A 12,609-nucleotide genomic window follows, 5' to 3' on the forward strand; every position below is an offset into this window, starting at 1 on the left:
AAGATGGTTGGAACTGATAAAGGACTATGATATGGAAATCCACTATCACCCCGGCAAGGCCAATGTGGTAGCGGATGCTCTGAGTAGACAGCCGTGCCAGCTGAACTCCATGATAGCAGCGGAACAACCTAGCCTGCATGAAGAGTTTGAACAGTTTAGGTTGGAGCTAGTTAGTGAAGGGTACCTAGCCAGCATAGAGCTACAACCTACTTTGATTGGTCAAATCAAGGAAGCCCAGAAGGGAAATGCAAGCATTGCAGGAATCAAGAGTCAAATGGCAGCGGGAAAGGCACCGGGATTCACAGAAGATGAAGAAGGAGTACTTTGGTACAACGGTCGCCTATGTGTACCGTCAGACTCAGAGTTGAAACAAGTCATACTGCAGGAAGCCCATGACACCTTATACTCTATCCACCCCGGAGGTACAAAGATGTACCAAGATTTGAAGGAACAATTTTGGTGGCATGGAATGAAGCGAGAAATCGGGAGCTACATAGCTAAGTGTGATATCTGTCAGAGAGTCAAGGCAGAACATCAACGACCCGCCGGGCTGTTGCAACCCTTACAGATTCCGGAATGGAAGTGGGACTCAGTCGGGATGGACTTTATCACCGGATTGCCCAAATCTAGCAGAGGAAATGATTCCATTTGGGTAGTGGTAGACAGATTAACCAAAGTAGCCCATTTTATTCCCGTCAAAACCACTTATCAAGGCTCGAAACTAGCAGAGTTGTACATCTCAAGAATAGTCGCCCTGCACGGAACCCCGAAGTCAATAGTGTCAGATAGAGGATCGCAGTTCACCTCCAGATTCTGGCAGAAAGTACATGAAGGACTTGGAACCCGGCTGAATTTCAGCACTGCCTATCACCCCCAAACTGATGGACAGACTGAAAGAGTCAACCAGATACTCGAGGACATGCTGAGAGCCTGTGTACTGGAATATGGATCCAAGTGGGAAGACTGCTTGCCTTACGCAGAATTCTCGTACAACAATAGTTACCAAGCCAGCTTACAGATGGCCCCCTTTGAAGCCCTGTATGGAAGAAAGTGCCGTACCCCTCTGAATTGGTCAGAAGTCGGAGAAAGCCAAGTCTTTGGACCGGATGTTCTTCGAGAAGCCGAAGAGAAGGTGCACAAGATTCGCGAGTACCTCAAGACTGCGCAATCAAGACAGAAGAGCTACGCCGACTAGAGACGCCGAGAGATGACCTTCGAGATTGGAGATTTCGTTTATCTCAAGGTGTCACCCCTCAAAGGGATGCGGAGATTCCAGGTGAAAGGAAAGCTCGCGCCCCGATATGTCGGACCCTTCAAGGTTCTGAGTCGCCGCGGAGAAGTATCTTATCAACTGGAACTACCGGAAGAAATGGCGGTTGTGCACAATGTGTTCCACATCTCACTGCTCCGGAAGTGCCTTGAAGTACCGGAAAAGACTGAAGTGTTCAAGAATATTGATCACAGATCAGTGGACATCAACTCAGACTTGACGTATCGAGAAGTGCCCACTCGTATCCTGGAAGAAGCATACAGAACTACCCGCACCAGGAGTATCAAGTTCCTGAAGATTCAGTGGAGCAATCACACTGAAGACGAAGCCACCTGGGAGCGAGAGGAAGACATGAAGAAGGAATACCCAGATCTCTTTAGCACCTAGTTTTCTTTAAGATCTCGGGACGAGATCTTTTGTAAGGGGGAAGGGTTTGTAACATCCCAAGTTTTAACAATAATGAAATCAAGGAGAGATCAAGTACTCAAATTTTGCAACAAACAAAAACTTTTTATATGCATAGTGTGTCACATACAAGTTCATGCATAGGAGTTATTTTCTTTGGTGCATTTGCCCTGATGAGTGTTGATATGATTATGACTTGCTAATAAACCCTAATATATGATCATCACACCCCTCCTTGAGCAAAATAAAAGAAATACAAAAATTGATCCAAAACCCTCACATACACATAAGTCAAAAATGCAAATCATCACCAAAGGCCATCATGGCTTGATCTTTTGTTTCTAAAATGATTATACAACTCAAACAAACCTAAATGCATCAAAGAAACCAAAATTAAATCAATTTTGAACTCAAAACCATCTCACATGAGATGATGGTCACTTGTGTACTTTTTAACCTGATCCCCTCTTTACCCCTCTGGTTAAATCATTTCTTACACTAAACTTGGTCAACCAAAGCCATGTCATCCAAGACCATGTCAAGGTGATGAACTTTCATGTTGACCACCCTGGCTAGAGTTGACTAGGTTGACCAGAAAAAGGGTGACAAGTGAGGACTTTATATCAATGTGAAGATCATACTCATTTTGATTTTTTGCAAACTAACTTAATTTTGACCACCACCACCACCACTCTACTGCAAATAATATATAAATCAAACCTTCCAAATTTCACTCAAAAATTCCAAAATTTTGTTCTTGCGGGCATTTCATCGAGCACCTGGTGAGCACTTTGCTGCCAACCCTAGACCTGCTAATACCCAACGTGTTGTTGCCTAAACCACCTTGCCTAGGTCATCCAAGACACTCTCCTACATCCTCTGGACCAAAGCCAAGCCTCAGGACACCAGTACATGCATGAGATCACCCTACACTATGCCATGCCGTGGCATGTCCACCTCTACCCATGCCATTCCTTGTTCCACTCAAATCTAACGTGCCAAAGCATGTCACTGCGACCCCTCTCACTCTCCTACGTCTGCTAGACACTTTGCTCGACGAAACGGAGCACCACACGCGCCAGGACAAGGACGCCCAGTGACGTCCACGACGTGCCAGAGCACGCCGCGACGCGCACTGGACGCGCCAGAGCGTCGAAGCCCCTCGTCACCACCGGCATCCGCTTGACCTCTCCGCTCGCCACCAGCTTCCCCACGTCACCCTCTACGCGCCAGACATGCCCATTGGCTCGCTCGACGCCTGTAGACGACGACACCGTCGGCGACTTCCGCCACGGTACCGCACGCCTGCGTCATGCGCCCGTCCTCAACTCTGCCTCGTTTTCACCACAATCACGCCTGGCGTGACCGCCATGACCTCGCCAACACGCGCGCGTCATCGCCAGTCCGCCAACTCCCCTGTAGACGCATCGCCATGGTCGCCACCTCCGCAGCTCCTCGGCCTCGCCTCGCCACTATAAAAGGAGGCCTCTCCGCCCCAAATCAACGACACCAGCAGCTTCCCCTCTCTTCTCTCGCCCTCCTCGACCTCTCTCTGCTCGACATTGCTCACTCTAGACCTCCAATTGCTTCCTCACTGCCCGTGCGCCGCCGCAGAAGCTCGCCGGAGCTAGACGCCACCCCTGGAGACGAAACTGCTACAGGCTGCTTCCCCTACCTCGCCAACATCATCTCCGCGCCTCTCCGACCCTCGCCTCGCCGCCGGTGAGCCGTCGACCCCCTACCTGCGCCGCCCGTGCCCTCCCTTCTCGCCGTCGTCGACGATGAACACGATCCGTTGGATCGCGTTCTAATCGTGCGGCGCGGATAAATCCTTACCGCTTCGCTGTTGACACGACACTGACGTGTGGCCCCCGCTTGTCAGGCGGCCCGTTGCGTGGAACACGCACCTGGGCCGGCCCAACTTCTTTCTCCCTGTGCAGCCCATTCATTTTCCCGCCAGCCTTTTTAATTCAAACATTGATTTTCGAATTTTGTTAATTACTCTCAGATGCTGTTTTCAAATTTAAATAGAATAAAATCTACCCAACCAAATTTGACAAATTTTATATATTTGGAAACCTGGTGAAAATATCTACCCAACTACACTGGTCCCAACCCTAGAGTGTTTGTAGAATAAATATGAGAAAATAAACAAGGCAGGGCCTTTTTCCACTTCAAATAATTATTAAAAAATAAATAAAAATGCTTTTAGGTTGAAACCAACTCTCAAAAATCATATTTCAATATAGCTATCTGATTATGTAAAAACCTTGCATAGTTGTGTGCATGATCATGGCCTTGTTTAAAAATTGGCCCTATGGCTAGTTCTAGTGCAATTTCTTTAAATCAATCTATTATTTAGTAATATGTATGAGAGCCTCTCTCTCATTTAAATCTTGTCTCAACTAAGTTAATATGAGGAAGAGACCATGGTCCAATTAAACCTCATATTAAATTAGTGAATGATATTAAATCATTAATCAAGAGTTATTAAAAGGCATGAGGTGATACACCTCATTTAAATCTTTTTCCCAAATAATGATTATGAAGAGGTTGACCTTGGTCAACCTAGGTCATATGATATTAATTGAGGAAATTAAATTTTAATAAGACTCAATGAAGGGAAATTATTTTCTCTCAAGAACTAAATAAAAATACAAATCTATATTTATATGAGAAGCAATTATCCTTTTTAAGAATAATAATTAAATCAAATCACTTAATAAGCATGTTGTTATGACAGCCTAGTAGGAGTGATTCATGGGTGTGCTTAGCTTAGTATTTGAGTTGTGTGGTGATTGTGTGTATTATACTCGTATTTAGACGCTAGTACCGAGGAGTACGCCGAGGAGGAGGAGGTCTACACTCAAGGAGAGGAAGATCACTTTGACCAGTACAACAACCAAGGCAAGCTAATACACTTGCAAAGTGCAAAGCTCCCAAGAGCAAAGCACCCCACCATTTTGTTTTATCTTTACTAAGCCTATCCCAGTTTTATTACAAGTTTTGCTTTCAAGTTTTACTGCTTTACTTTATCAAAGTACTTTTTGATTCATGATTCACTTGATCTAGAGTAGTACAATATCATCAAAGTTAGTTTATTGCAAACAAGCTAAGTTAGCACCCCTCATGACTAGTGGCTAGTGCTAAATAACTAAAATTGACTACTCTAGATGGGAACATTGTGATATGAGATGATGATGGTGAAATTATGAAAGGAATGTTGAAGGTGAATAAGACCAAGAGAAGATAGTAATTTTTGATGAAAACTAATGATGGTTTGGATGCGATACCTTTCCAATATTAAGTACCCCCACAATACCTGATTATGGGTAAGGCTTAACTAGAAGTTTATGTATCTTAGTATGGGTTCCCTCTGAACACACATCATAGGGGTTATGCCGAGGCTGCCTCCGTTGTTGAGAAATGATGTGAATTGAGGTGAATTGTCCGGCCAAGCCCTGTGCAGTTCCCAGGTTGACAGTTGGTCTTCACTGGGAGGCCAAGCTCATGGGGAGAGGTGCTCATACTAGGGTTAGTAAATGAAAGGTTATGGTTGATGATCCGCGTACTGTGATACGATGATTCGGGGAAATCCCGACGGATGAAATCAAATGTTGTGGCACAAGTGTGCAACCTCTGCAGAGTGTAAACCTATTCGAATAGTCGTGTCCACGGTTACGGACAGTTGGAAAGGCCATCTAGTTTCCAGTATTAGAATCTGAAAATATGAATGGTGAATGATGAATAATGGTGAATCACAACTGAGTTGTGGGAATGACACTAATGCTCCCACTTGAGTTAGTTAAATTATGAATGGTCTATATGAAATGATTATGAACTAAAATTGGCTTTATGCAAATAAAACTAGAGCTTAGTACCCTTGCTTTAAAATAGTTAGTGATTACTTTGGTATTAGTTTGCGAGTACTTTAAAGTACTCACGGCTGTGTCCCTGGCTATTCAAATGGCCAGAATATGAAGAAGAGCAACAGTATGAGGATGACGGTCAACAGGACGGCTACAACAACTAGGAGTCGCCTGACGTCAAGCGTTGGCCTGTGGAATAGATAGTCCACTCCTATTACGCTTCCGCTACTATGTTGTTCGTTGATCAATAGATCAACTATTTGTGTAATATTGGATCATGTGATCCCCTTTTGTAAGACAATGATGATATGTAATGAATGATGACTTATGATAGCAACTGTTATGTCTCGCAACAACAATATTCCTGGGATTGCGATGAATGACATAATAGGCATCCGGACTTAAAAATCAGGGTGTTGACACAAAGGCACCATCACATTTTACTTTTATGTATTACCTATCCCATGTTTTTACTTATTTTTACTTTGGCTTATTTATTTCAAAGTACTTTTTGATTTATGATTCACTTGGTCTAGAGTAGAACAATACTTGGTTTAGATTAACACCACTCCAAGCTAGATAGCACCCCTCATATAGTTGCTATTGCTAATCAATTAAAAATTGACTACTCTAGATGGGAACCGGTGACTTTGAAATGAGGTTGAAACCTTGGAATGATGGCTCATTCCATTGAATGACTTGAAGGTGAATATGACCAAGAGAAGATGGTGATTTTGGATATAAAACTGATATGGGTTTGAATGCGATACCTTTCCAATTATACAAGTACCCCCACAATACCTGATTATGGGTAGGGCTTAACTAGAAACTTGTGTATTTTAGTATGGGTTCCCTCTAACAAGCATCATAGGGGTTACGCCGAGGCTGCCTCCGTATATGAGAAATGATGTGAATATGAGGTGAATGTACGACCCAAGCCCTGTGCAGTTCCCGGGTTAACAGTTGGTTCTCACCGGGGGGCCAAGCTCATGGGGAGAGGTGCCTATACTAGGACATATAAGTGAAAGGTTATGGTTGATGATCCGCGTACTGAGATACGATGATTCGGGGTTATCCTCGACGGATGTAATCAAAAGTTGTGGCACAAGAGTACAACCTCTGCAGAGTGTTAAACCTATTCGAATAGCCGTGTCCGCGGTTATGGACGGTTGGAAAGGCCATACTACTTCCTTTATCAGAATTTGTTTTGAAATGATGAAGGTGAATGGTGAATTGACTTGGATCCCAAATGAATGGTGGGAATGACACTAATGTTCCCACTTGAGTTAGTCTATTAAATAATGGGGGTTTACTAAATGTTTATCAAATGAAAACTTGGCTTTATGCAAATAAACCTAGAGCTTAGTACCCCTTACTACACTTAATATGTTTTACCTTAGCATTAGTTTGCAAGTACTTTAAAAGTACTCATGGCTTTGCCCTGGCTATTCAAATGCCAGACTTTGAAGAGGAGCAACAGTATCAGGATGACGGACAGCAGGATGTCTACGATAACTAGGATCGTCTTCTAACGTCAAGCGTTGCCTATGGAATATATAGTCCACTACTACTACGCTTCCGCTACTTATTTGTGATGTTGAACAATCTATTTGTGTAATATTGGATCATGTGATCCCTTGTTGTAAGACCTTATGTGTTGTAATAAATGATGACTCTGAACGACTTACTATTATGTCTCGCAAAAACAATCTTCCTGGGATTGCGATGTATGATGTAATAGGGCATCCAGACTTAAAAATCCGGGTGTTGACAAGTTGGTATCAGAGCCATTGTTTGACCTTAGGAGACCCTAGTTAGAATGGACGTTCAGCAAACTTAGTTTTAAAAATATAATAGTTATGAAAACACAATCATACCCTTACCTTTGAGATCTTTTCAAAATAACCAATTCATGTTATTATTACCTAAAATTTTGAACACTTGCACTTATTAACTTGCTTATCATTCCCTCTACAGATGGAGCCCATCATCCCGACGGAGCCCTTCATCCAAACCCAAGAGTACGACTTGGCGAACGGTGGGGATCTGATCTTTGAAAGGGATCTGTTTGCTCTCACCGAGTTTCTCGGACGCTCGCCTCCCGTGTTTTACGGAGGCCAGATCGCGGACCAAGCCAACGGCCAGCTCCAGTGGCTCATCATGGCTAACCTCCCTGGGAAGCCGGAGTCACCCATGTTCCGCCAGATTCAGTTCTCTCTCCGAGACAACACCTGGGTGGATGGACTCGCCCATGCTCTGCAGGAGGCTCTCGCTCGTCTGTGCGGGCAGAACTCGCTGGCTATTGAAGGGGAACGCTTTGCGCACTTCGCAAGACACTCCTCTGTTGGGCTGCCCCTCAGCCTGCCATACCACCCCGTGCGTGCTTCTTTATTCTTTATTATAGACTTATCCACTTAGATGAATAAATCATACTCTATTTATATTATTAATGAATATGTATCCCAACCCATCTCGAGGTATTTGTATCAATACCTATTCGGTAGATCTTTTTTTTTCTCTGCCAGGAACCAGATTTGAACTGGTGACACGAGGATTTTCAGTCCTCTGCTCTACCAACTGAGCTATCCTGACCTTTTCTTGTGCATCATCCTAGTAGAGTATTTGTATCTATGTCAATTAAAGGGACTAAAAAATAAATTAAATAAAGGATTTCAAATTCGAAATTGTAAAATGGGGGGGGGGGTAGTCCTATGCATTGTACATGGCTTACTTAATAATACTGAAAAATAGAGCGAATAACCGGGATAATTTCGCTACCTTAGGACCGTTATAGTTACGGCCGCCGTTCACCGGGGCTTCGGTCGCCGGCTTCCCTGTCATCAGTTCACCAACTTCCTTGACCTTCCGGCACTGGGCAGGCGTCAGCCCCCATACATGGTCTTACGACTTTGCGGAGACCTGTGTTTTTGGTAAACAGTCGCCCGGGCCTGGTCACTGCGACCCCCTTTTGTGAGGGGAGGCACCATGTGGATCACCTCGACTACATGTTGTTCGAGACTCGGTCTGCGCTGGATAACTCCCGCGCCGCCGCCAACCACACTCAGCAGCAGCTGAACCAGTATGCGGAGACCATCAAGGTCATCGCAAAGGAGCGCAGGACTCTTCGCCAGCTGGTTGCGAAGAGGGACTCCACCATCCACCGCCTCAGGACCAAGATCTCCGTCCTGAAGGAGACCATCTCCACTCAGGCGGAGCAGCTCCAGATCCTGGAAGGAGAAGGCGAGGGGGAAGACATCCAAGGGGATGGCTACTCCTATGTCGGCAACGACAATGACTACGAGGAGGAGGAAGAAGGAGACCAGGACTTCTACCAGCACCTGCCTACCGGGATGGACACCACCTTCCCGCTCCGCATCGATGGATAGCTTCCATCCCTCTCTGAGCACCGCGTAGTATGATATGTATCGGTCCTTTGTACCCAACCCATGTATCGTAGATTGTTGAAAGGGTTCTTCAAACCCTCCGGATTGTTAGCTTGTAATAAGTGCTACCTTCATGACTATGTGGTGTATAATATTGTCATCTTATGAATCAAGTTTTAAATAAATATGATTTTACCCCCAAAATGAGCCATAGAAATTTCCCTCTCATCTTATGATCCATATCTCTGTTCAGATGGCACCTCCCAATCGCAACGCAAATCAGGATGCGCTGATGCAGATGTTGCAGCTCATGATGGAGGACAGAGAGGCTGAACGCGCCGAAAGGCAGGCCAATATCACTGCTCTGCAACAGCTGGCACAGAACAACCAAGGCCACGGGAACCATGACCACCCGGGCTCTAAGCTGAAGAACTTTCAGAACACCAACCCACCGGTGTTTAGCAAGACGGAGGAACCCCTTGATGCTGATGATTGGCTCCAAACAATGGAGAACAATCTTGAGGTTGCCGGAGTGGAAGATAATGACAAGGTGTTGTTTGCCACCCACTATCTGGCAGGACCTGCACGTGCCTGGTGGACAAGTGCCCGCGCATTGAATGCGGGGCAAATAATGCCTTGGGCAGATTTCAAGCTCAAGTTTAGTAAATATCATGTGCCACCGGGTCTCATCAAGAAGATGCGGGATGAGTTCCGCGAGTTAAAGCAAGGCCGTCTAACCGTGGTAGAATACCACGACAGGTTCCTCACCCTGTCAAGGTACGCCCCGGATGAGACTGACACCACCGAGAAGAGGAAGGAGAGGTTCCTGAACGGACTGCACGATGAGATGCAGACCGTGTTGGTCAACATCCCTTTTGCTGACCTCGAAGCCCTTGTTGACTCCGCCATTCAGATGGAGGGCAAGTTGAACCAAGCCAATGAAAACCGCAAGCGCCGCATGATGCACCAGAGTGGGCCCAGCCACACCTCCAAGTTTCGCCCGAGCTCAAGCGGAGGATTCACCCCCAGAAACAACAGGCCACCCGCACAGATGTCGCGCCCCGGTTATCAGAACCGGAGTGGAGGAAACCCCAGGATGGGAGGACACCCCCACAACAGCAATACCTTCGTCCACCACAACAACAACTTCAACCGCGCTCCGACAAGAGCCCCTGCCAACCCCAACCCCAACACTGCTCCAAGGACTGGGAGCAACGCTGTCCCTGTCGCCCCCAAGGACAAGTCCACCATCAACTGCTATGAGTGTGGCGTGGTGGGGCACTACTCCAACGAGTGTCCCAAGAGACTCGCCAAGATAGCCGCCACCACCTCTGGCCCTGCTCAGCAGCAACGCCGTGTCGCCACCGGCAAGAAGTTCACCCCCAACAACCCGAACAACCGTAGCGGCCGCCTCTTTCACATGAGTGCGGAAGAAGCTCAGGAAGCCACAGATGTCGTGCTGGGTATGTTCTCTGTTAACTCAATACCTGCAAGAGTGTTGTTTGATTCTGGAGCATCGCATTCATTTGTTACGGAAGATTTTGCATGCACTAGTAAGATTCACCCCATCAGTTTGAAGCATGTCATGGTAGTGCAAATACCTGGATCAACCACTAAAGCTAGAAAAATTTGCAAAGATGTTCCTATCAGAATTCATGAAATAGACTTTTATGCCAATCTGATTGTTCTGGGAACAAAAGGTTTGGAGGTAGTACTGGGTATGGACTGGATGTCCAAACATCATGGATTGATTGATTGTGCCAAGAAGGCCATCACCATGACTAGTAGCACCGGAGTGTTAGTAGAGCACATCTCCGAAAAACTACCCAGAAAGTTTACCTGCAACCAGAGTTTAGCCAAACCCACCTTGGATCAAATCAGGGTCGTCTGTAGATACCCTGATGTGTTTCCAGATGACCTACCCGGTATGCCCCCAGATCGGGATATCGAATTTATCATCGAGCTAATCCCCGGAACAGGACCCATAGCCCAGAGAGCTTACAGTATGAACCCTGCAGAATTAGTGGAACTAAAGAAACAACTGGATGATATGTTAGCCAAAGATTTGATTAGACCAAGTGCCTCACCTTGGAGATCACCAGTATTGTTTGTGGACAAGAAGGATGGTGCGATCCGTTTATGTACGGATTACCGCAAGCTCAATGACGTCACCATCAAGAACAAGTATCCTTTGCCCAAGATAGAAGACCTGTTTGACCAGTTGACCGGTGCCACCGTGTTCTCTAAGATTGATCTTAGGACGGGTTACCATCAGCTGAAGATCCGTGCATCGGACATCCCCAAAACTGCCTTCACCACCAGATATGGATTGTATGAGTACAATGTCATGTCATTTGGATTGACCAACGCCCCCGCTTATTTCATGAATCTCATGAATAAGATCTTCATGAACTTCCTGGATAAGTTCGTCGTTGTCTTCATCGGCGACATCCTTATCTATTCCAAGACCGAAGAAGAACATGAGCAACACCTGGAAGTAGTCTTAGATACTCTTCGGGAACACCAGCTGTACGCCAAGTTCAGCAAGTGTGAGTTCTGGTTGAAGGAAGTAGGATTCCTGGGACACATCCTGTCAGCAGGAGGAATTGTCGTGGATCCCGCCAAAATAAAGACCGTTGCAGAATGGAAAGCCCCAACCACCTAGACTGAGGTCCGTGTTTTTCTCGGATTGGCGGGATATTACCGCCGATTCGTTGAAAGATTCTCAAGCATAGCCAGACCAATGACCCAATTGTTGAAAAAGCACAAGAAATTCGAATGGACGGACAAGTGTGAAGAGAGTTTCCAACAGCTCAAGAGCGGACTGACTTCAGCCCCAATACTGATCATGCCGGACATCACCAAACCATTTGATGTGTATTGTGATGCCTCCAAGATTGGTCTTGGATGTGTGTTGATGCAAGAAGGCAAGGTGATCTCGTACCTGTCAAGGCAACTAAAACAGCATGAACAAAACTATCCGACCCATGACTTAGAGCTAGCAGCCGTCGTGTTAGCCTTGAAAGTATGGCGTCATTACCTTATGGGTAATCGATACGAGATCTATTCGGATCACAAGAGCTTGAAGTATATCTTCACCCAGAAGGAGCTGAACATGAGGCAAAGGAGATGGTTAGAGTTAATCAAAGATTATGATATGGAAATCCACTATCACCCAGGCAAGGCCAATGTGGTAGCAGATGCTTTGAGTAGACTGCCGTGTCAGTTGAACTCCATGATCGCCGAAGAGCAACCTAGCCTACACCAAGAGTTTGAACAGTTTAGGATGGAGCTAGTTAGCGAAGGTTTTCTCGCCAGCATTGAACTCCAACCCACCTTGATGAGTCAGATCAAGGAAGCCCAGAAAGGAAATGCTAGCATTGACGGAGTCAAAAACCAAATAGCTGCGGGAAAGGCACCAGGATTCACTGTAGATGAAGAAGGAGTACTTTGGTACAACGGACGCTTGTGCGTGCCGTCAGATTCGGAGTTGAAACAAGTTATTCTAAAGGAAGCCCATGACACCTTATATTCTATTCACCCCGGAGGTACCAAGATGTACCAGGATCTGAAGGAACAATTCTGGTGGCACGGGATGAAGCGAGAAATCGGGATTTACATCGCCAAGTGTGACATCTGTCAGAGAGTCAAGGCAGAACATCAACGACCCGCAGGACTGCTA

The 12,609-nt window shown here is 45.9% G+C and overlaps 1 non-coding gene across 1 annotated transcript; it reads right to left on the reverse strand.

The window, feature by feature from the left end:
• Window positions 1-8,063: 8,063 nt before the first annotated feature.
• On the reverse strand, window positions 8,064-8,136 carry TRNAF-GAA (transfer RNA phenylalanine (anticodon GAA)). The gene has a single exon. It is a non-coding gene; the product is annotated as a tRNA-Phe (tRNA).
• Window positions 8,137-12,609: the final 4,473 nt, after the last annotated feature.

The sequence above is a fragment of the Lolium perenne genome, chromosome 5 (assembly GCF_019359855.2).
Source record: "Lolium perenne isolate Kyuss_39 chromosome 5, Kyuss_2.0, whole genome shotgun sequence".
NCBI classification, from domain to species: Eukaryota; Viridiplantae; Streptophyta; class Magnoliopsida; order Poales; family Poaceae; genus Lolium; species Lolium perenne.